Consider the following 23,025-nt stretch of genomic DNA (forward strand, 5'->3'; position numbering starts at 1 on the left):
AAGCAGAGGGGCGTGACGTGAAGGGAGAAAGAGGCGGGGCTAGCGGTGGGCGCGTCTCTCGCGGCAAGTTGGGCTGCATCGCAGCGCATACACTACAATGGCTGCTGGAGAGAGGGGAAAGCAAACAATTTCCAGGCCCGCAGCGTCCAGGCAAAAATATGGGAAAAAAATTATTAAAAAATCGGAAAGGCACCTAAACCCCGGAAATCGACCGCAGGAAGGATGTTAAGGCTCCCGCGGTGAGTTTGCAGGGGGTTTGGGCTGGCGCAGCCGCCTCTGAAGCATCAAAAATCAGGGTTATTTAAATTATGGGAAAGGGGGGACGAGAAAAGGAGGAGGAGGGGGGAGAAGAGAGAGGAGGAAAAAAGTTATTGGAAGGCGCCCCCTGCTCTGCCCCGGGAGCACGGGCTGTGCGGAGAACCGAGTGTGCGGGGAGAAGTCGGAGTGTGCGTCTCCCCGGAATGAGTGCAGTGCCCGGGGCTCGGTCATCCCGGTGTGCGGGTCATCCCCGGCTCGGGGGTCCGGCTCCTCCGGGGGCTGCAGACAATCACCGCAACTTCTGGGAACTCACAAGAAAAAGGAAAAAAACCCCTTTGTGGGAACTTTGTAGTTCTTGTTTCTTTTCCTTAATATTGTGACAGGAGCAGAGTGGGGAGGGGAGAAATCCGCGAGAAAATCCGCAAAAATCCCCACACCTCCCACAGAGCCGCCCCCCACCCGGGGCAGTGTGCGGTCCCCGGGGGTCTCCCCGGTCCTGTGCGGATCCCGGCAGCGGGGCTGGAGGACGGCTTACGGGACAGCCTGTTGTCAGGATCATAAACAACCAAAATGGAGGGAGAATAGAGGCAGAAACCCAAGAAAAATCGCAAAAAATACTTAAAAATCCCCAGTCGGGTCCTGGACGCGGTTTTTGTCCGCGGCTGCAGCTCCGGAGGGTCCCCTGCGGTTTACAGCTCGTTTTTTCATAAAAAATATTTATTTGCATTTTTTTTAAAGTTTTCCGGAGTTTCCAGCTGACAGCAGAGGGCTGGTATTGGCTGTGCCGGGGATTTGTGGGTTAAATCTGAGGAGCTCTGTTTGGGTCTTATGTTTTTACTACTCCGGACCCAGAGCTCCTCGGATTGGGCACGGTCCAGCAGAGGAGGAATCGCAAGAAGTGTTTCAGGGGAGATGGAAATTATCTCCCTTGTCACTATTCTACAGGCTAAAAAAAACTTATCTCTGCAAAGCATGAAAGCCCGAGCTCCCCACCCCCTGCCGAGGACTGCAGCGGCACCTCCAGCCCGAGCTCCCCACCCCCTGCCGAGGACTGCAGCGGCACCTCCAGCCCGAGCTCCCCACCCCCTGCCGAGGACTGCAGCGGCACCTCCAGCCCGAGCTCCCCACCCCCTGCCGAGGACTGCAGCGGCACCTCCAGCCCGAGCTCCCCACCCCCTGCCGAGGACTGCAGCGGCACCTCCAGCCCGAGCTCCCCACCCCCTGCCGAGGACTGCAGCGGCACCTCCAGCCCGAGCTCCCCACCCCCTGCCGAGGACTGCAGCGGCACCTCCAGCCCGAGCTCCCCACCCCCTGCCGAGGACTGCAGCGGCACCTCCAGCCCGAGCTCCCCACCCCCTGCCGAGGACTGCAGCGGCACCTCCAGCCCGAGCTCCCCACCCCCTGCCGAGGACTGCAGCGGCACCTCCAGCCCGAGCTCCCCACCCCCTGCCGAGGACTGCAGCGGCACCTCCAGCCCGAGCTCCCCACCCCCTGCCGAGGACTGCAGCGGCACCTCCAGCCCGAGCTCCCCACCCCCTGCCGAGGACTGCAGCGGCACCTCCAGCCCGAGCTCCCCACCCCCTGCCGAGGACTGCAGCGGCACCTCCAGCCCGAGCTCCCCACCCCCTGCCGAGGACTGCAGCGGCACCTCCAGCCCGAGCTCCCCACCCCCTGCCGAGGACTGCAGCGGCACCTCCAGCCCGAGCTCCCCACCCCCTGCCGAGGACTGCAGCGGCACCTCCAGCCCGAGCTCCCCACCCCCTGCCGAGGACTGCAGCGGCACCTCCAGCCCGAGCTCCCCACCCCCTGCCGAGGACTGCAGCGGCACCTCCAGCCCGAGCTCCCCACCCCCTGCCGAGCACTGCAGCGGCACCTCCAGCCCGAGCTCCCCACCCCCTGCCGAGGACTGCAGCGGCACCTCCAGCCCGAGCTCCCCACCCCCTGCCGAGGACTGCAGCGGCACCTCCAGCCCGAGCTCCCCACCCCCTGCCGAGGACTGCAGCGGCACCTCCAGCCCGAGCTCCCCACCCCCTGCCGAGGACTGCAGCGGCACCTCCGACTGCTGCATTCCACCTGCTGCAGCCTACAGGGGGGTGCACCGGGGAGTGCACAGGGGGGTGCACAGGGGAGTGCACAGGGGGGTGCACAGGGGAGTGCACAGGGGGGTGCACCGGGGAGTGCACAGGGGGGTGCACCGGGGAGTTCACCGGGGAGTTCACCGGGGAGTTCACCGGGGAGTTCACCGGGGAGTTCACCGGGGAGTTCACCGGGGGGTGCACCGGGGAGTGCACCGGGGAGTGCACAGGGGAGTGCTGCTGATGCTGCTCCCACTGGGGGGGGGGGGGATCCTGTCCACATTCTGGAACCTCTGCACTTACAGGTTCCTGTGTGACCCCAGACTGCAAGTGCTGCCTTGTGAGCACCCCCATAATGATGCCAATGTGAATACTGCCATAATAATGGCAAGGTGACTACCCCCATAATGATGCCAATGATGTACCAATATGAATACCCCCATATTAATGCTAATGATGTGCCAATGTGAATACCGCCGTAATAATGGCAAGGTGACTGCCCCCATAATGATGCCAATGTATGATATGCCAATGTGAATACCCCCATATTAATGCCAATGTGAATACCACCATAATAATGCCAATGATATACCAATATGAATACCCCCATATTAATGCCAATGTGAATACCCCCATATTAATGCTAATGATGTGCCAATGTGAATACCACCATAATAATGGCAAGGTGACTGCCCCCATAATGATGCCAATGTATGATATGCCAATGTGAATACCACCATAATAATGCCAGTGTATGATGTACCAATGTGAATACTGCCATAATAATGCTAATGATGTGCCAATGTCAATACCGCCATAATCATGCCAGTGTACCATGTGTCAATGGGAATACTGCCATAATAATGGCAATGTGACTGCCCCATAATAATGCCAATGTATGATATGCCAATGTGAATACTCCCATATTAATGCTAATGATGTGCCAATGTGAATACCGCCATGATAATGGCAATGTGAATGCCCCCATAATAATGCCAGTGTATTATGTACCAATGCAAATACTACCTTAATAATGCCAATGTGAGGGAGTATGCCCATAATAATGCAAATGTGAATAACCCCATAATAATGCCACTGTACGATGTGCCATTGTGTGTACCCCCATAATTATAATTATTTGTAGCAATGGGAATACCCCCATAATATTACCAATGTGATGTGCCAATGTGAATTTCCCCATAATAAAGCTAATGTATGATGTGCCAATGGGAATACTGCCGAAATAATGCCTATGTATTATGTGCTGATGTGAATACCGCCATAATAATGCCAAAGTATGATGTGCTAATGCCTCCATAATAAAGCCAATGTATCACGCGCAATGTGAATGCCCCCTTAATAATGCCAGTGTATTGGCGCTTCCAGTATCTCCTTGCCCTATTGTTCCCTTTGCATATTGTACTTGTGTTGCATTAATCCGGATTCGCTGTAAACCGTTTCATGTTCTTCGCTTGTGGGATTCTCGGTTCTTACAAAGATCGCGATTACCTTCTGTGTTTTGGTGGGAATCTAAGACAGGAATATGACCCCCATGTTCTAGAGAGAGGCATGGAAAACAGGTCAGATGTGCGGCTTATAATATTTCAAAGTAAAAAATGCTGAAATATGACCCTGTAAAGTGCATAAGAGTCATTGTTTTGGCAATGCTGCCCTGGTGACCTCAATCACCAATGTGTCGTACTGTCTCTTTAAATGGCTTGTAAACATTCGCACCGTGGTATGGAACGTGGTAAAATGTGTAGTGTAAGGTCAGAGGCTGAGTGAGATCATTCAGAGGGGTTCTAAAATGTCCAGTTTATTACCATAAATCCCAGGCTTTCTATCCCTGGAGAGCGAATTCGTCATGTCTGATATCAAAGGTGTCTTATTAATACGTTTAATATGTATTAAGGGTTATGAATTAACTTGAATAATTCCATCCAATGAGGATAGGAATCAGCCTTGGTCAGATAGGATTTCCAATATCAGCCATGTATCTGTGAGCAATGTTCCTTCCTCTGACTTTGGTGATGTCACAGCTCAGCATTGAGGTTTTTCAGCCTTTGTGTGGTAATGTGCACATTTGTGTCTGGGCTTTGTATGGCCTGAGTGACATGTTTGAAATATCCATGTGAAGTTGGGCCTGTTCCAATACCTTTAATTGCAACCATTTATAGGTGACCTGCATTTCAGGCTCCATGACTAAACGCTCCTCATATGCCCGGGCGGGAAGCATTGCATCCTGACAATTGATTCAAGCAAAAAGGATATACAGTGGAACCTTGGTATATGAGCATAATTGGTTCCGGGAGTGAGCTCTTAAACCAAGTTACTCTTATATCAAAGCGAATTTTCCCATAGGAAATAATTGAAACACGGACAATTCGTTCCACAACCCAAAAATATTTACTGTATTTATACAAACTTATTACAGTAATACAATATAATGTACTGTATTCATATAAAATTATTACAGTACACTCATACAAAATACTGTACAGTGAAAACAAATTAAACTGCACATTACCTTACAATAAAATTGTTGGTGTGCGGGAGGTACAGTATAAGCAATGTGCTGTACTGGTTATCAATAAAAAGTACAATACTGTATCTACAAATGCAAATTAAGACATGCTATATAGTATATACTATACAATGGTATACTGTATACAGTATATAGTACATATGTACAGAAAGTTACCTCCAGGGCGGGTCAGAGTTCGGTGAAAGAACAGAACCGGCAGTGTGCACTGTGAGTATTTGCTCTTCTTGCAAAGCATTGCTCTTAAACCCAGTTACAAATTTGTAAAAAGCTTTGCTTGTCTTGCAAAACGCTCTCAAACCAAGGTGCTACTGTATTCAGTATATCCTTACCTTATCTGTGATGAATAAAGGACGGTTTATTGAAATGATCTCGTGTTATATTGTATTTTTAAATTTAAATTCACCAACTTGCTGGAAGTTTGTAAACCCAATTGTTTGGAATAGTAAAAGAATAGTAGAAAGGAACTTTTATTTTCTTTATTTTTAGTCTATTACGATATAAACCACAAACACGCACTATAGATTTGGATAATATGGCAGATTAGGCTAACAATTTATTTGCACTATTGGGGGCAGTTTACACTGATTTTTGAGATGTGTACAGTTCGCCCCACTTACTATACAAAGGTTTATGGTAAGATTATTGGTTTGAGTATGTTTGTGGTTAAATATATAGAGATCAGGTGAATATTATTGGTCTTTTGGTATGTTTGTGAGTAAATATATAAATTTTGCCCACTTGCTATGAACATTTATCCATTAATATTATTGGTTTTGTGATTGAATATACTGTATACATTTTGCCCACTTGCCATAGACAGGGTTAGGTTAATATTATTGGTTTTGTGATTGAATATATACATTTTGCCCACTTGCTTTACACAAGTTTACATTCCTATTATTGTTTTGAAAATGTTTATGATTAAATATATACAATTTATGTAAATATTATTGGTTTTCTGATGTTTGTGATTAAATATTGGGTACAGTTTGTCCACTTGCTATTTACACGGTTAGGGAAATATTGGTTTTGGGATATTTGTGATTGAATATGCACAGTTTGCCCACTTGGTATGGACACTGTTAGGTTAATATTATTGGTTTAGGGAGATTTGTGATTGTATAGATACATTTTGCCCACTTGGTATGGACAGGCTTGCATAAATATATTTGGTTTTGGGATGTTTGTGAGGGAATATATACAGTTTGCCCATTTGCTGTACACAGGTTTATGTTAATATTGGTTTTGCCATGTTTGTGATTAAATATGCACAGTTTGTCCACTTGCTATGGACTGGTTTATGCAAATATTTGTGATTGAATATATATAGTTTGCCCACTTGCTATACACAGGTTTTACGTAAATATTATTGGTTTTGGGATATTTGTGATTAAATATACAGTGGAACCTTGGATTAAGAGTATAATTGGTTCTGGGAGTGAACTCTTAAACCAAGTTACTCTTATATCAAAGCAAATTTTCCCATAGGAAATAATTGAAATGCAGACAATTCATTCCACAACCCAAAAATATTTACTGTATTTATAAAAACTTATTACAGTAATATAATGTACTGTGTTCATATAAAATTATTACAGTACACTAATACAAAATACTGTACAGTATAAAAAACATATAAAACAAATTAAACTGCACATTAGCTTACAATAGAATTGTTGGTGTGCGAGAGGTACAGTATAAGCAATGTGCTGCACTGGTTAGCAGAAAGTACAATACTGTATCCACAAATGCAAATTGATCGAAATGATATATAGTATACACTGTACTGTGCAATGGTATACTGTACATATTTACAGAAAGTTACCTCCAGAGCGATCAGAGCTCGGTGAAAGGACAGAACCGGAAGTGTGCACGGTGGGAATTTGCTCTTATTGCAAAGCATTGCTCTTAAACCAAGTTACAAATGTTTAGAAAGCTTTGCTTGTCTTGCAAAACGCTCTCAAATCAAGTTACTCTTAATCCAAGGTTTACAGTTTGCCCACTTGCTACGCACAGGGTTAGGTTAATATTGATCTTGAGATTTTTGTGATTAAATATATACATTTTACTTACAGTTTTAAGTTAATATAATCAGTATCCTGAACAGAGATTAACTCCTTGCTAAAGTTATATATATATAAATCTCAAGAAGATATTTTATTAAGTTATCCTTTAACTTTTTGAATCTTGATATTTTTAGCCCAATTATTCAAATTGAAATAGAAGGAATAGTTAAACAATTTCAATGTGTCATACCAAATAAGTGCATTGTGTTTACCTCTAAATTGGTCAGATGGTGATTAATATAAGTATTTCCAGGATGATATAGAAAGTATAGAAATGTATATTAATCTTATTATTTTGTTTGTTAGAATGCTAAAGGAATTTCTATGAACACATTGTAAACCTGTTGAATAACATCAGGCATTGTTTGTAATCCCAGCAGTGGTGGACATTGATCTCTGGTGTTCTCTGATACATTTTGTGCCTTTTCCCTGTGTATTCCGCTTGTTCAGCTTCTGAGGAGCCGACTTTAGGTCCACGCTGGCATCTGGTTGGTGGATTTTAGTGTCCCTCAGATGGGAATCCTGTGACATTAGCAGCCAATCGGATGGGGGTGTGAGTTTGGTAATCTGACACTGCTGCAAACATGGTAGAGCGAGAGCAGTGCAGGCAGAGACTCAGCATCATTGTACTCGGGGGAAGCAGGGGCTGGAAACCACATATGTGACCATGTGACGCTTGTAATTGTCACTTAATGTCCTTTTTGCTTTAAATGTTCTAATTCCATAATTTTTACCAATAAACATCGCAGTCTCCTTCTGTACACTGTCATTATTCTGTGGTAGAGCAGCAATCATCTCATTATTGAGGCATATAACACATTCTTGTAAAGGAGACTAGTTGATCATTTATTGCCCTGTAAAATGTCTCCGTGGCTTGTGCAGCATTGATCGCTCATTATTAAGTCCTATATAGTTCATGTCCATTCCCCTCCTTATCATCTGCAGTCCTATTAATTTAAGAATCTAATGTAAATAACCATTTCTGACTTATTACATTGACTTGCTATACTCCATGAACCATTGTAATGTAAAAAAAAAAAAATTTTTACATTGGAACCTTGGATTAAGAGTAACTTGGTTTGAAAGCATTTTGCAAGACAAGCAAAGCCTTGTATAAATTTGTAACTTGGTTTAAGAGCAATGTTTTTGAATAAGAGCAAATATTCTCCATGCACATTGCCAGTTTCTTCCTTTCACCGCGTTCTGACCCGCTCTGGAGGTATTTTTTTGTACATATGTACTTTATATAGCATACCATTGTACAGTATATACTATATAGCATGTCTATCAATTTGAATTTGTGGATACAGTATTTTAGTTATTGATAACCAGTACAGCACATTGCTTATACTGTACCTCCTGCACACCAACAATTCTATTGTAAGCGAACGTGCAGTTTAGTTTGTTTTATATGCTTTTACTGTACTGTACAGTATCATGTATTAGTGTACTGTAATAACATATGAATACAGGACATTACTTTGTATTACTGTAATAAGTTTGTATAAATACAGTAAATATGTTTGGGTTGTGGAACGAATTGTTTCATTTATTTCTTATGGGAAAATTCGCTTTGATATAAGAGTAACTTGGTTTAAGAGCACAGTTCCAGAACCAAATGTGCTCGTAATCCAAGGTTCCACTGTATGTATGTGTGTGTGTGTGTGTATATATATATATATATATATATATATACTTCCTATATTTCATGAACCTTTGTAATGTAAAAAAAATAAATATGTATATATATAATATATATATATATATATTACACACATATTTTACTTAAGCGATAGATTTTATATAATTTACATGGAGATAACTTCTTAAAATTTGCCTCCTTTAACTGTAATATATATGCAAAAGTGGCTTAGATCTTAGCTGTAAATGTTCTTTATATTAATATGTTGCACAAGTGTTTACTGCAAATTGTTCTTTTTGCTATTTTCTATGTTTATTGTTTTGCCATTGTCTATGCATCTGGCTGTAGTGGTCATGATTGTATCCCATACTATTAGTTATTCTCTTTTCACTTCCCTCTAAATAAGTGTGCCTCTTTAGACTAGACACAAATGAGCACATATTTGTGTTTTAAATGACACATTTGTAAATTATATAGGTATATTGTACCTTTCTGTAATGAGAACTTGTTTCCCCTCCTTCCTAAGTTAAAGAATTTTATAGCATGCAAGTGCCCTCAATGGGAGGGCTGATACACTGCACATATTTAGTATTCCCCAGACAGGGAAAACAAACACAATTTTGAGCCTTTTAAAGCTTATAAAGGTGTAGTAGACTGTGTGTCTATGTGAAATGCTGAAAATGATTTCCTCTGGCAGAAACAAGCATCTTCTCTATAATTAGGGCTAAAAATACAATATATGCAAGTGAAAAAGTCGGTTCGGAAACATATTAAAGAATAGAAGTTTATCCTAGGAGGCTTCTTTATTGATGACCATGTTTTCTATAGAATAATGTGGGTTTTATGTTGTTTTTTTCCACCTCTTTACAATGGGTGCCATGTCCTTGAAAGAGAACCTAGTAAGAATAGGGGGTTTGCATATGGTGCCCAAAAGATTAATTAATTATTCTTTAAATGTATATTTCTCTCTAATAGTAGAGAAATCAGTGCGCTCTAAAGCCACAAACTGCAAAATGCAGAATTTCTTCAGTCTTTTAAGAAGACTGATTATATAAAAAAAATGAATTTATTAAACAATGAGGTGTGTGTATATATACATATATTAGTGTTTCTGTGTGTGTGTGTCTGTATGTATGTCAGTTTGTGTGTATGTATATGTGTGTATATGTATAATATATAATATATATATCATGTTGTCTGTTCAGCACTTAGCCCTTTAATGTGTGATTTTATTTCTATTGGAGGGTATATAGCTAATGCTTCCCAAGCCTCATATGCTGTATGTTGATAAACTGGTGGCAATGTAGTATTGTTTAAAAGTAGAAAAAAAAAATTGGACACAAAATTTTAGAGGTTTCCAACATATGAACCAGGGATTCTAATAATAAGAAATGTATCAATGAAGTGAGTGAATGATTGTTGTATTGTATGTGCATATTTAGTGGGAAGAAAATGTAATGTATAAAAGCATTGGTGAGACAGTGCAAATAATTGCCACGCCAAATAATAAAATTTATCGCCATAAACTATAGTCTGTAGAGAAATGTCACAGCCTTTTGCTCTTGTTTAGAACACTTTGTTGTGTTTTTTGCTACTTTCCTAGTACTGTTTTTAGTTAAAATGCTAGGTAAGTTACTTCGTCACCCCATGAAAACACTTTTATTCCTATGCAAATGCAGTTTTAGACACTTTAAAAATAAGAAATAATAATAAAAAAATACACAATCTCGCTTACAAGGAGGTCGATCTTTATCTTTGTTCTGCTCTTTGTTCCAGAAGATTCAAAAATCTGATTTACTATTGAGAGTTGGTTAAGGACACAATAGCTAAAGTATTAGGAACCTCTATGGGGACAAAGCTAATTCAACAGATGCCATTTCAGTGAGCTCTGATTTATGTAGAAAAATGTTTATTTTCTCTATTATGACCCTGGTAGAATTATTTCTTTTAATATCTAAGGGATATATGATTTCTTTCTCTACTTCCAGACTTAAGCCAGTATGTTAGATATTATAGGATTGTTACTGACAGTGCGCTCTATTATTTGTGCTTCTAATAAAATTACAATTTCTGATTCTTTCTACCTGTAAATTAGTTCTGAAGCATGGCAATGAGGGCTGCAATTTTCTGCAATTACCTATAAACTTTACTGAAAGTTTCCTTCTTTATAAAAAAAAAAACATTTATTGCTCGGGACACTTGTCAGGACGGGCTCATCATTTAGTTAGTCTTTGTTTCGGGGTTTTATTAGGGCCAAGGGAGGTTTTACTGATTTGTTAAGTATCCATTGATCCATTCATTGATTTCTTAACTGCTCAGCAGGATTGAAAGGCAAAACTTAATTGCAAATTTTGCTAATTTCTTAAAAGACTGTATATTTTGATATTGTATAGAAGTTTATTATGAAGATGTAAGGTTTGATTTAAGAATCAAACTTTCGAGTTTTATTATAAGATTGTTTTACAAACTTTTGCTATTTTGTGATAATTTAAAGTGTAAGACTAAGGGGTTGAAATTCCAAAATAATCCAAACTAAGGTATTGAATAATTGCAGATAGTCCATAGTCTTCATCTTAGGTGCGACTGATGTATTTTTGAATGCAGGTCTTGCTGTAAATAGACTTGTACCTCTGAGTTAAGCCCACACAATGCTGTAAATGCTGATTGGAAATGGACTTTCTATGGTTAGGATTTATATTAGTTTCCTTATTATATGTATAATCCACACTTTTTTACAAATAAAGATTTAGCTTTGCTTAGAAAGAGAAGCTAGCATAAAGTTAACTTATATTGGATATATAAGAAAAAGACATTCTACCTTTCTAATGTGAACATGAAAGATAGTAACAAAAAGGAGACAGTTGCACTCTGTAGTGCTATATGTGTAACAATGAATATAGGAATATAAACATGCATTACTGCTATGAACAACATGTAAAAATTGAAATACTAAGCACACAAAAATGGCCAGTTTTATGTGAGTCCAACAGCCTATGGCACGGTGACTGCTGTTAGGTGGGTCCCTAGCAAACTAATGCCTCTCATTGGGTTAAAAAACCTACAGCTTACAGGCGGACATGTTTTTTTACATGATTTTCATAGCAGTAATGCATGTCTATATTCATTGTTACACATATCTTGGCACTCCAGAGTGTAACTGTCTCCTTTTTATTATCGTGGATATATATCCCCACCTTGTGTGGGCACACTTTTTACTCTGATCACTTGAATCATTTTTGTATAATTAAAGGGATTTTGGGTTGCTGAAATGCTTTCTCTCCCTACTGTGCTCATGTATTTTGAGCAGGAACAGACAAATACTGAATCAGAAAGCCTATACACTTAGATAATGGCTACTGATTAGAGATGATCAAATCAGTTTGTTGGAAATAGAATTTGTGTCTAATTTGTAGGAGTTTGTTGAAACCATTGAATCTTAGCAATTTGCCATTTTATTTTGTGAATTGCTAATATAAACACTGCCATCTTAACCATTGCAGAACATTGTATCAGCCGGAGAAGGCTCACATGACCTCAGGTGTGGCTTGTCAGACTTCCCCAATAATGTAATGAAGCGGTCACATCACATGCTGTAGGAGAGCCAATCAGTTGGGACTATTTAGTCTTTATAAAAGCAGAAGCAGGGAATGCAGCTGACATTTTGTGGTGAATCTAGATGGAGAGAAGATAACAAAGATCATGGAGTAGAGAGCCGTAAAACACTTAAAACAAACAAACTACAGAGTGAGTGTGTGTGTGTGTGTGTGTGTGTGTATGTGGCAGCAAAATAGGTAAGATTAGCATGTGAGGAACAGGCTGTTGTTTACCATTGGCTACCTTCTGTTTCCTCATATCCAGAAATGTTGATGTCACTTTGAGAATACTTAGGCATCAAAGCGCTTGGAATGGGGTTTGATAAAGTCCTAGAAGACCTCAGAGTGTTAATATTGTCTTTTCAGGGCAATTAAAGACTTGGCAGTACTTGCGTTTTGCATTGGAACAATCCTTCTTTTCGAAAGTGTTCTTTGAAGCTTCCACATTCGAATTTCAAAAGATCATCTCTACTGTTGGGTTCTTAGAATAGAATTATTTTGCTTGGACTGATAAAATTTATCGGAGCAGGTACAAATTTGTTAGCCTTTAGTATTTTGTCCACCATTTGGTTTCTCATAAGTTATGACCTAAAAATGTTAGACTCCGTAACAAGGGCTATTGATACTTTTTGACTTTTTATTTTTTTAAGTTTGAATTATGGCAACTCTGACAAGTACAATATATAATACATCAATGGAGAACGGGTGTTAAACATTTTACAGTTCAGTCATTCCTGCAAATACGATAACTCATGATGGCGGACCTTCATACTGTCACTCTACTACCTGTGTACATAGTGTAACTCTCTAAAATATAAACAAAAAACTATAGTCAGCTCACACCTCTTCACTCTCAGACTCCAACCGATGCAGGGAACGCCCAGGCCCGGGCGGAAAGACAACTTCAAGAAAGGCAGATATCCAGCATCAAGGAGAGCAGTATATTAAAACTTGCTTTTATTTAGACGAGTAAAAACAGAATGTAGTCCAGTAAGCACAGAGGCACAAGTTTTAAGCGTGTAAACCAACGCGTTTCGACCAGAGCGTCTTATTCATGGCATGTGAATTACCCCAAAACTGATACCATATAAAGGAGGCACACATTATACGTCATTGGCAAGGCTGAGTGCTTAATTAAAATTAAAACAGGTGCAAGTCCCGGTGCAATATAGACATATGGGACTGGAGTAAAAGCATATGGGTGGAAAACCGCAATTTGAAGAAACATATACATTAACATATAAATGAAAAAGTAAAATACAGATCAAAATTAAAGTTTACAGAGGATTAAACTGAAAACAAAAAAGTGGGTATGCATGTATGCAAATATATGCTTCATTTAAAGAAATTGTAATGAAGCATTAAGTAAAGAAAAAAAAAAAAAAAAAAAAAGAGAATTTTTTATATTTCAACATGTTGTGGGAATGAAACCTGCTGGACATTCGGACTGTGCGGTATTGTAACCCTAGATCCGAAAATCCAGCATGATTCCTTCATCAATATGTTTGCTCTGATGATCCAGTCACTGACTTAGCCGGTCACAATGAATGTACGTAGGTCCAAAAAAATTGCAATGGACATTCATGAAAGTACTGTGAAACGATCATGATGTTCTGTACACTGGCAATCAAGGCGTCCGGTAAAAACCATGCAAATCTCATAGGTAACATATTAATAATATTTTATGTATAATGAATTTGACCTGAGATAATTTCTCTTTGGTAAATCACAAGCCGTAAGTGGCATTTGATACAAATTTAAATGCCATATGTGAAATTTATATGGATGACAGATGACTTTCTCAATTGTTTTTTGGCAGGTGTATACCCCGTGCAATAATTATATATGTAACAGGAGGATCAATCGCAGGACAGCAAAATTTCAAATCATCCACAAATAAGCCCATAAATATCTGCAGAGCTCTTGGTACATGTAGCAAAAAGCTTTTCATTCCACGTGATTATTGTATATTGGAAAAACTTTCGGTGACATATAGTAGCATTAAGTAGGGACGCAAAGAATTTTTTATATTTCAACATATAGTGGGGATGGAACTTGCTGGACATTCAGACTGTGCGGTATTGTAGCACTAGATCCGAAAATCCAGCATGATTCCTTCATTGATATGTTTGCTCTGATGATTCAGTCAGTGACTTAGCCGATCGCAATGAAAGTAGATAGGTCCAAAAAGTTACAAAGGACATTCATAAAAGTACTGTGAAACGGTCATGATGTTATATACACTGGCTATCAAGGCATCCGGCAAAAGCCCAGCAAATCTCATAAGCAACTTAATTATGATATTTTGTGTATAATGAATTTGACCTGAGATGATTTCTCTTTGGTAGATCACAGGCCATAAGTGGCATTCAATACAAATTTAAACGCCATATATGAAATTTATGTGGATGACAAATAACTTTCTCAATTGTAAACTTGCTAAAAAACAATTGAGAAAGTTATTTGTCATCCACATAAATTTCATATATGGCGTTTAAATTTGTATTGAATGCCACTTATGGCCTGTGATCTACCAAAGAGAAATCATCTCAGGTCAAATTCATTATACACAAAATATCATAATTAAGTTGCTTATGAGATTTGCTGGGCTTTTGCCGGATGCCTTGATAGCCAGTGTATATAACATCATGACCGTTTCACAGTACTTTTATGAATGTCCTTTGTAACTTTTTGGACCTATCTACTTTCATTGCGATCGGCTAAGTCACTGACTGAATCATCAGAGCAAACATATCAATGAAGGAATCATGCTGGATTTTCGGATCTAGTGCTACAATACCGCACAGTCTGAATGTCCAGCAAGTTCCATCCCCACTATATGTTGAAATATAAAAAATTCTTTGCGTCCCTACTTAATGCTACTATATGTCACCGAAAGTTTTTCCAATATACAATAATCACGTGGAATGAAAAGCTTTTTGCTACATGTACCAAGAGCTCTGCAGATATTTATGGGCTTATTTGTGGATGATTTTAAATTTTGCTGTCCTGCGATTGATCCTCCTGTTACATATATAATTATTGCACGGGGTATAAACCTGCCAAAAAACAATTGAGAAAGTCATCTGTCATCCATATAAATTTCACATATGGCATTTAAATTTGTATCAAATGCCACTTACGGCTTGTGATTTACCAAAGAGAAATTATCTCAGGTCAAATTCATTATACATAAAATATTATTAATATGTTACCTATGAGATTTGCATGGTTTTTACCGGACGCCTTGATTGCCAGTGTACAGAACATCATGATCGTTTCACAGTACTTTCATGAATGTCCATTGCAATTTTTTTGGACCTACGTACATTCATTGTGACCGGCTAAGTCAGTGACTGGATCATCAGAGCAAACATATTGATGAAGGAATCATGCTGGATTTTCGGATCTAGGGTTACAATACCGCACAGTCCGAATGTCCAGCAGGTTTCATTCCCACAACATGTTGAAATATAAAAAATTCTCTTTTTTTTTTTTTTTTTTTTTTTCTTTACCTAATGCTTCATTACAATTTCTTTAAATGAAGCATATATTTGCATACATGCATACCCACTTTTTTGTTTTCAGTTTAATCCTCTGTAAACTTTAATTTTGATCTGTATTTTACTTTTTCATTTATATGTTAATGTATATGTTTCTTCAAATTGCGGTTTTCCACCCATATGCTTTTACTCCAGTCCCATATGTCTATATTGCACCGGGACTTGCACCTGTTTTAATTTTAATTAAGCACTCAGCCTTGCCAATGACGTATAATGTGTGCCTCCTTTATATGGTATCAGTTTTGGGGTAATTCACATGCCATGAATAAGACGCTCTGGTCGAAACGCGTTGGTTTACACGCTTAAAACTTGTGCCTCTGTGCTTACTGGACTACATTCTGTTTTTACTCGTCTAAATAAAAGCAAGTTTTAATATACTGCTCTCCTTGATGCTGGATATCTGCCTTTCTTGAAGTTCTCTAAAATATAACTGCTGGAAACACAAGTCGGTTGATTGTTCTCTCCAATGTAGTTGTTGTTGAGTTGCCGTATGGCACCCAATACAGAGCCCGCTTGAGTTGTCGCCCAGTGTTTCCTAGATGACTTAGAAATTTGCATTGTTCTGAAATGTGATGGCTCATCGTTACACTTCTCTCTATGAAATGATTCTTAATTCTGGTCACTGTCCAATGAAATGATCATACCGAGCTAAAGATGGCGGCTAGAAACGTAGGTTGTCAGGGCTCTGGACATGTTTTTCTGCTGTAACAGATTTAATATGTTTAGTTGTAGATCAGCTGTCCAGATATTTGGATAGGATTCAGGTCTAGGTGGCCGTCTATGTGGAATGCTAAAGCTGTATCTAACAATGTAAAGTGGTTAATGTTGGATAGATATAGTAGAGATGTTCATATATTAAAAAACAAATGTTTGCTTGTTAATACGTAGTTATTGAAATTTGCATGCATTTACGCAAAGTTATTTTTGTTCTGCTCCATTTCGCCTCTAATTCACTTGATTAATTGCAGAAAAATGTTCAGCGGGTTTGGATTAAAAAACAATTTATTCTTGAAATGTGTTTATAAATGAATGTAGCATAAATAAAGCTTCAGTGGTGATTAAAAAAGATAAAATTGAAATTGGGCACGAGTAAGTCTTGCATCCAGGCTAGAAGATCTTTCTGTTTTGTGCAGGTCCGGCTGCTAATGTGAATATAGGTGTAAATGTTGTTTAGCTTTTGTATATAGTGATTGCTCTACTTTAGCATTAAGATCCCGACCTTTTAAAATATGCCTAAAAATCGTGCTTACATGATTGTTCATCAGCACCCGAGGTGTCTGGCAGCCTCTCACCCTTCCTTCTCCAGGAAGGTTAATATCCTCGTTTTGCTGAATGTGTTAATGGAGTGAGAGGTGATTTAAGTAAGGGAATTTGTAGCCAAAAAAACTTATGTCTGGCAATTACTTCTAATGTAATGTTTTTACTAAAATGTAAAAAAAAAAAAAGTCAATTAGAAATTATAATGCTATAAAAATAAAAATTGTTACGCATATCCACGGCTCATGGACGTAAAATTGTTGTGGTAGGCTGTGGCTTACTAGTCCTTTTTTTAACATTACTTGACACAGCATTTATATCAGATTAGGATAGAAGGGTTAATCATTTTTAGTTCTGTTTATTTGTAAAGTTACACTGTAAAAGGAATGTCATTAGAAAATGATCTATTGTTTGTCACCTTTTTTTGTTTTACTTTTTTTTACCATTGCCTTTTCTGTAGATCTCTTGCAATTTTCACACTTAACACTGGGGCTATTTTATACTGTATCTTACTGTTCTTTCCTTATGTACATTAGCAGCAATGAAGAGACTGACCGTAGTTTTTGTAATTATTGAGCATTTGCAAAGATCGTTGTGAAGGAAGGGGGAGCAGGTCAGCTGTGACATCCCCTACTCTGATTGGTGGATCCTGAGTTTTAGCTCCGTTAGTTACCTGTCATTGTAATTCGGTGTCTTGTTAGGAAACTGCTGTAAACTTTCCGAAAAGACAAAATATCAGTCTAAAATGGCCCCAGTGGTCAGTGTGAAAATTGCAACACTAATATTTTTTTTTTATGCATTTCATGATAAGAAAATAAAACACCAAATATTCAATGTGTGCAAAGTTTTGGCAGTGAGGGTTTTTTTTTTTTTCTTGTACCTCCGTATTTGTAAGTCAAAACCAGGATATCTATACAATCTTTTGACTTTTTTTTTTTTTCCTCCTTTCCTTATGCCATGGGGAAGCATGATCACCAGAGATCTGAAACATCTAGAAATAAACCCTACAGCAGGCCCTTCCGCATTTGAAACCTCAGTCAGAAAACCGGTTGGTTTGTAGAAGAGAATTGAAACCTGGTCTGTGGCAAGGTGGGGAAAGTAGATGAGCTTTTCCCTTCATTTGCTGCCTACAGGGGAACCATGTTCTCTCAACCTGGAGGGGTTATCTTTCACTGTAAGGCCAGGGTCACACTGGTGTTTAACATATGCTAATTTCATTTGGCTCAAACTGTGCTGTAAGCGTGAACCGAGAGTCGTTCTCCGTGCCGATTCTCTTACTTGTGAGAATCCGACCACAAGTGAGAAGGAGAGGGTAATTTCTCCATTGCCTGACTCTGCCTATATCGGACTGATGTCATCAGAGTGCAGTCCGATGTTTCACACTCACTCCAAAACTTGTATGGGTGCGCTTGATCCGACTTGCAAAGGCACTCGCAGCAGGGCTGTAGAGTTGGAGTCAGTGTCCATTTTGGTGGAGTTGGTATAAAATGGACCGACTCCTAAAATGTATAAATTGGGTACAGCGGTTCAATGCAGTATGTGATGAATATTTTATTCATAAGCATTTGGGAAAGTAATGAAATGTCCTATAAATGTCTGTTCTATTCCTGATCAAAGAATCCAGGCTTTTAGTTGAGATGAATCTGTGCTGCACTTCAGCTGAATGATATAAATAGTGATGTTACCATTTTACTACAGTAAATTTATCACAAAGATAAGGCATGTACAGTTGAAATCTGCAGTTTACATACACTATCTAAAAATACACTTGCATGTTTTTCTCGCTATCTGACATGAAAGCAGAATAAACCTTTCCCGCTTTAGGTCAATTAGGATTTCCAAAATTATTTATATTTGCCACATGCCAGAATAATGAGAGAGATAATGTTTTAAGACATATTTTTGTTTCTGCAAAGTCAAAAGTTTACATACACTAAACATACTATGCCTTAATCATATGGGCTGTCCCATATTGTTTAATCATGTCTTTGGAAACTTCTGATAGGTTTATTGGCAACAACTGAATTTATTAGACACACCTGTGGATGTATTTTAATGCACACCTGAAACATACTGCTTCTTTGCATACCTTTCATGGGAAAGTCAAAAGAAGTCAGCCAAGATCTTACAAAGAGAATTGTGGACTTGCACAAGTCTGGTTCATCCTTGAGTGCAATAATAGATACCTGAAGGTCTCATCTGTACAAACAATTATACGCAAGCACAAACAAGATGGGAATGTCCAGCCATCATACCACTCAGGAAGGAGACGGGTTCCGTGTACCAGAGATGAACGTGCTTTAGTCAGACATGTGCATATCAACCCAAGAATAAAAGCAAAATACCTTGTGAAGATGCTGGCAGAAGCTGGTAAAATTGTGTCCTTACCAACAGTGAAACGAGTAATGTATCAACGTGGGCTGAAAGGTCACTCTGCCAGGAAGAAGCCATTACTCCAAAAGAAACATAAAAAAGCCAAGTTAATATTTGCAAATGCACACAGGAACAAAGACCTTAATTTTTGGAGACATGTCCTGGGGTCTGATGAAACTAAAATTGAACTGTTTAGCCATAATAACTGTCGTTACAGTTGGAGGAAAAGGAGAGAAGCTTTAAAGCCTAAGAGCACCATCCTAACTGTGACACACGGGGGTGGCAGCATCATGTTGTGGGGTTGTTTTGCTGCAGGAGGGATTTCACAAAATAGATGGCATCTTGATGAAAGAAGATTATGTGGCATTACTGAAGCAAAATCTCAAGACATCAGCCAGGAACTTAAAGCTTGGGCGAAATGGGTTTTCCAAATGAACAATGACCCAAATCATACTGCCGAACCGGTTACAAAGGGGCTTAAGGATAACAATATCAATGTTTTGGAGTGGCCATCACAGACCTTGATCTCAATCCTATTGAAAATTTATAGGCAATGCTGAAAAGGCTGGTACGAGTAAGGCGACCTACAAACATGGCTCAGAGAAACCAGTTCTGTCAGGAGGAATGAGTCCAAATTCCTAGCCGCTGTTGTGAGAAGCTTGTGGAAGGATATCCAAAATGTTTGACCCAAGTCATACAGTTTAAAGGGAACCTGTCACCTAAAATATGCGTTCTGAGCTATCAGCAGACGCATATGTGTCCTAATAGCACCTCTCTACCCATCCCTGTGTTTATAAAATTGTATAATATGAAAGTAATAAAAAATGTTTTATTACCTTCATATCTTGTAAGAAAATAGCAGGGAATGTAGACACAGGGGCGGCGCCTTGCCCTATGGACGTCTGTATATTTCCGTGGTATCACGCATGTGCACTGCGTGTCTGAAGCCGGCAATTGAACACCCGAAAGAGAAGCCTGCTGCAATGCGCGCAGGATATTCTGTCGTCCCTCTATGGTGTCACGCCCACAGGGGCATGATACCACGGAAATATGCAGACGTCCATAGGGCAAGGCGCCACCCCTGTGTCCACATTCCCTGCTATTTACATACGAGATATGAAGGTAATAAAACGTTTTATAATACTTTCATGTTATACAATTTTATAACACAGGGATGGGTAGAGAGGTGCTATTAGGTCACATATGCGTCTGCTGTTAGCTTAGAACGCATATTTTAGGTGACAGGTTCCCTTTAAGGGCAATAGTACCAAATACTAATGAAATGTATGGAAACTTTGCAAGAAAACTGCGAAGCAGACTTCTTGAACCGTAATCGCCTGAAAAGGGGAGAGTGGAGTCTAAATCAATTTTCAGTTAAATTATGGTCTTATGGGGTCTGCCAGAAATAGACCTTTTAGAACAGACAAAACAGAAAAGTAGTAAGGTTTTGTTTCCCTGAACCCCATCCTTAAGCGGTGGACTCTTTTTCTAATCAAATAAGATTTCAGCCTGGCGTATGCTTTTCCACTAGTGATTCTGATGTCAGCAGTACCAGGGAAAATCAGGGAGGATCAGGTAAAGGTCATCCTAATAGCACCTGTTTGGCCCAAAAGATCATGGTTTTCATTGCTAAAGAAAATGTCTATAACTGACCCATGGGTGCTTCCAGAGATCCCGGATCTACTCTCACAGGTGCAAATCCAACATCCTTAAGTAGCCAGCCTACATTTAACGGCATGGAATTTGAGAGGCCATTGTTAGAAGAGAAGGGATTTTCTCCCTACCTTGCACCAGAGTAGGAAGCCAGTTACGGCAAATTTTTCTGAGAGGACTTGGAAAAAATTCTTAGCCACTTCTAAGCTGGCTGATGAGGTTCCAGTCAGGTCTATTTTAGGGTTCTTGCAGAAATAGTTGGCTTTAGGTCTCTACCAACACTCCTAATAGAACCAGGTTTCAGTGTTAGAGCCCTCTATAACTATGAACTGGCAGGTAACCATTGGGTGTCTCGGTTTATTAATGGCTGCTGTAGATCAGTATCTGTTTCTAGACCAAGATTTGCTTCTGTGTGATTTGAATATCGTGTTGACAGCTCTGACCGAACCTCCCTTTTGAACCCATTGAGGCTATATCACGTAAGCTGCTCTCACTTAACACCATTCTCCTGGAAGCCTTTAACCTAAACCTGTAGGGTGAGTGAAATTCAGGCCTTATCAGTTTATCCTCCTTTCACTCAGATTCTAGACTATAGAATCATCTTGAGACCAGATTCAGCATATCTCCCTAAGGTTTCATAGAACTCAGGAGGTGTTTCTTTCATCCTTTTGTAGCAACCCTAAAAATCAGAAGGAGGAGAAACTACATACTCTAGATATTCGGAGATGCCTTATAAAGTACTTAGAGGTCATGAGGTCATGGAGAATGAATAGATCTTTATTTATTAGCCTTCGAGGTCAGAGCAAGGGGCTTAAAGCTCCTAAAGGTACACTTGCCAGATGGATTAGGGAGGCCATTAGTTTAGCCTATTCTGTGATAGACGAGAAGATCACAGAGGGGTTGAAAGCACACTCCACAAGAGCCATGGCTACCTCCTGGGCGGAGAAGTCCGTTGTATCCATCAACCAAATTTGTATGGTGGCAACATTGTCTTTTACCTTATATAAGCACTAGAGACTGGATTTGTCTTCCTCCTCTGATCTCACTTTGGGTAGAAGGGTTATACAGGCTGTGGTGCCTCCCTAAAAATACTTATTCTCTCTGTGGTGCTGTCATGGGTGATAGAAAAATACGTAATTACTTACCGGTAATTTGTTTTTTCAGAACCCATGACAGCACCCTTATATTCCCTCCCTTCACATGTTGAGTGTTTGTATAGAAAAAAAAATGTATCTGGAGTTATTTTGGGTGTTTGGTGGTATTGCTATGTATATAGGTTAAGCTATAAGGTTAACAATGTCTTCCTGGAGGTCCCTCATGCTCTGTTATCTAACTGATGTGTGGGAGAGGTACACTGCCCTTTTATTCAGTAGGTTTCCTGTCCTTGAAGGGCGGATCCCCTCTCGCTCTCCATGGTGCTATCATGGGTTCTGAAAAACATATTACCTGTAAGTAATTATGTATTTCCGGCTGCTTGCTACCACTGCCGGCACCGAGAACTGCTGGTCAGCGGGGTGTTGTATCTGGCAGATAAGACATTGATTACCTATTCTAAGGATAGGCCATCAGTGTAAAAGTGAATATCCCCCCTACCCCTTTAACTTCAGTTCTTGACTCTTGAATTTAATAAATTAGAAGTGCAAGCAACTTTGTCAAAGGGTATTGTACTGATTTGTATGAATATGTTGCAACCTCTCCAAAATATCAGCTTCTATAGGGGTGATCCTATTGGTGCTTAGTAGCTACCAAAAGTAGTGCAAGGATGAAAACTAGTGAACTGATAAGTGATGGTTTCCTAAGGTTTCTGTTCCAAATGGGATGTGAATAGTAGACCAAGCCCATCTGGTGTGACTCCTACAGAAAAACAAATTGTACAAAAAGTTAATACTGGCTATTACTGAAAAATTTCAGAACACACAGCCTAATATGTATGTTACCGTGTATCTGCAGACTGGTGAAAAGGACAATGCTACTCTTTGCCCACCACGAAAGCGCCTCAA

At 39.8% G+C, this 23,025-nt stretch overlaps 1 protein-coding gene across 2 annotated transcripts in view; it reads left to right on the plus strand.

Annotated features, from left to right (window-relative positions):
• The first annotated feature begins 119 nt into the window (after positions 1-119).
• The window catches only part of PLAG1 (PLAG1 zinc finger), a 48,804-nt gene continuing 25,898 nt past the window's right edge, over positions 120-23,025 (plus strand). For both annotated transcript variants that reach the window (XM_075316341.1, XM_075316340.1), the window contains exon 1: positions 120-239. The gene's annotated coding sequence lies outside the window, so the exon portion shown is untranslated. The remainder of the gene's footprint in view (positions 240-23,025) is intronic.

Source organism: Anomaloglossus baeobatrachus, chromosome 6 (genome assembly GCF_048569485.1).
Source record: "Anomaloglossus baeobatrachus isolate aAnoBae1 chromosome 6, aAnoBae1.hap1, whole genome shotgun sequence".
In the NCBI taxonomy this organism is placed as follows: Eukaryota; Metazoa; Chordata; class Amphibia; order Anura; family Aromobatidae; genus Anomaloglossus; species Anomaloglossus baeobatrachus.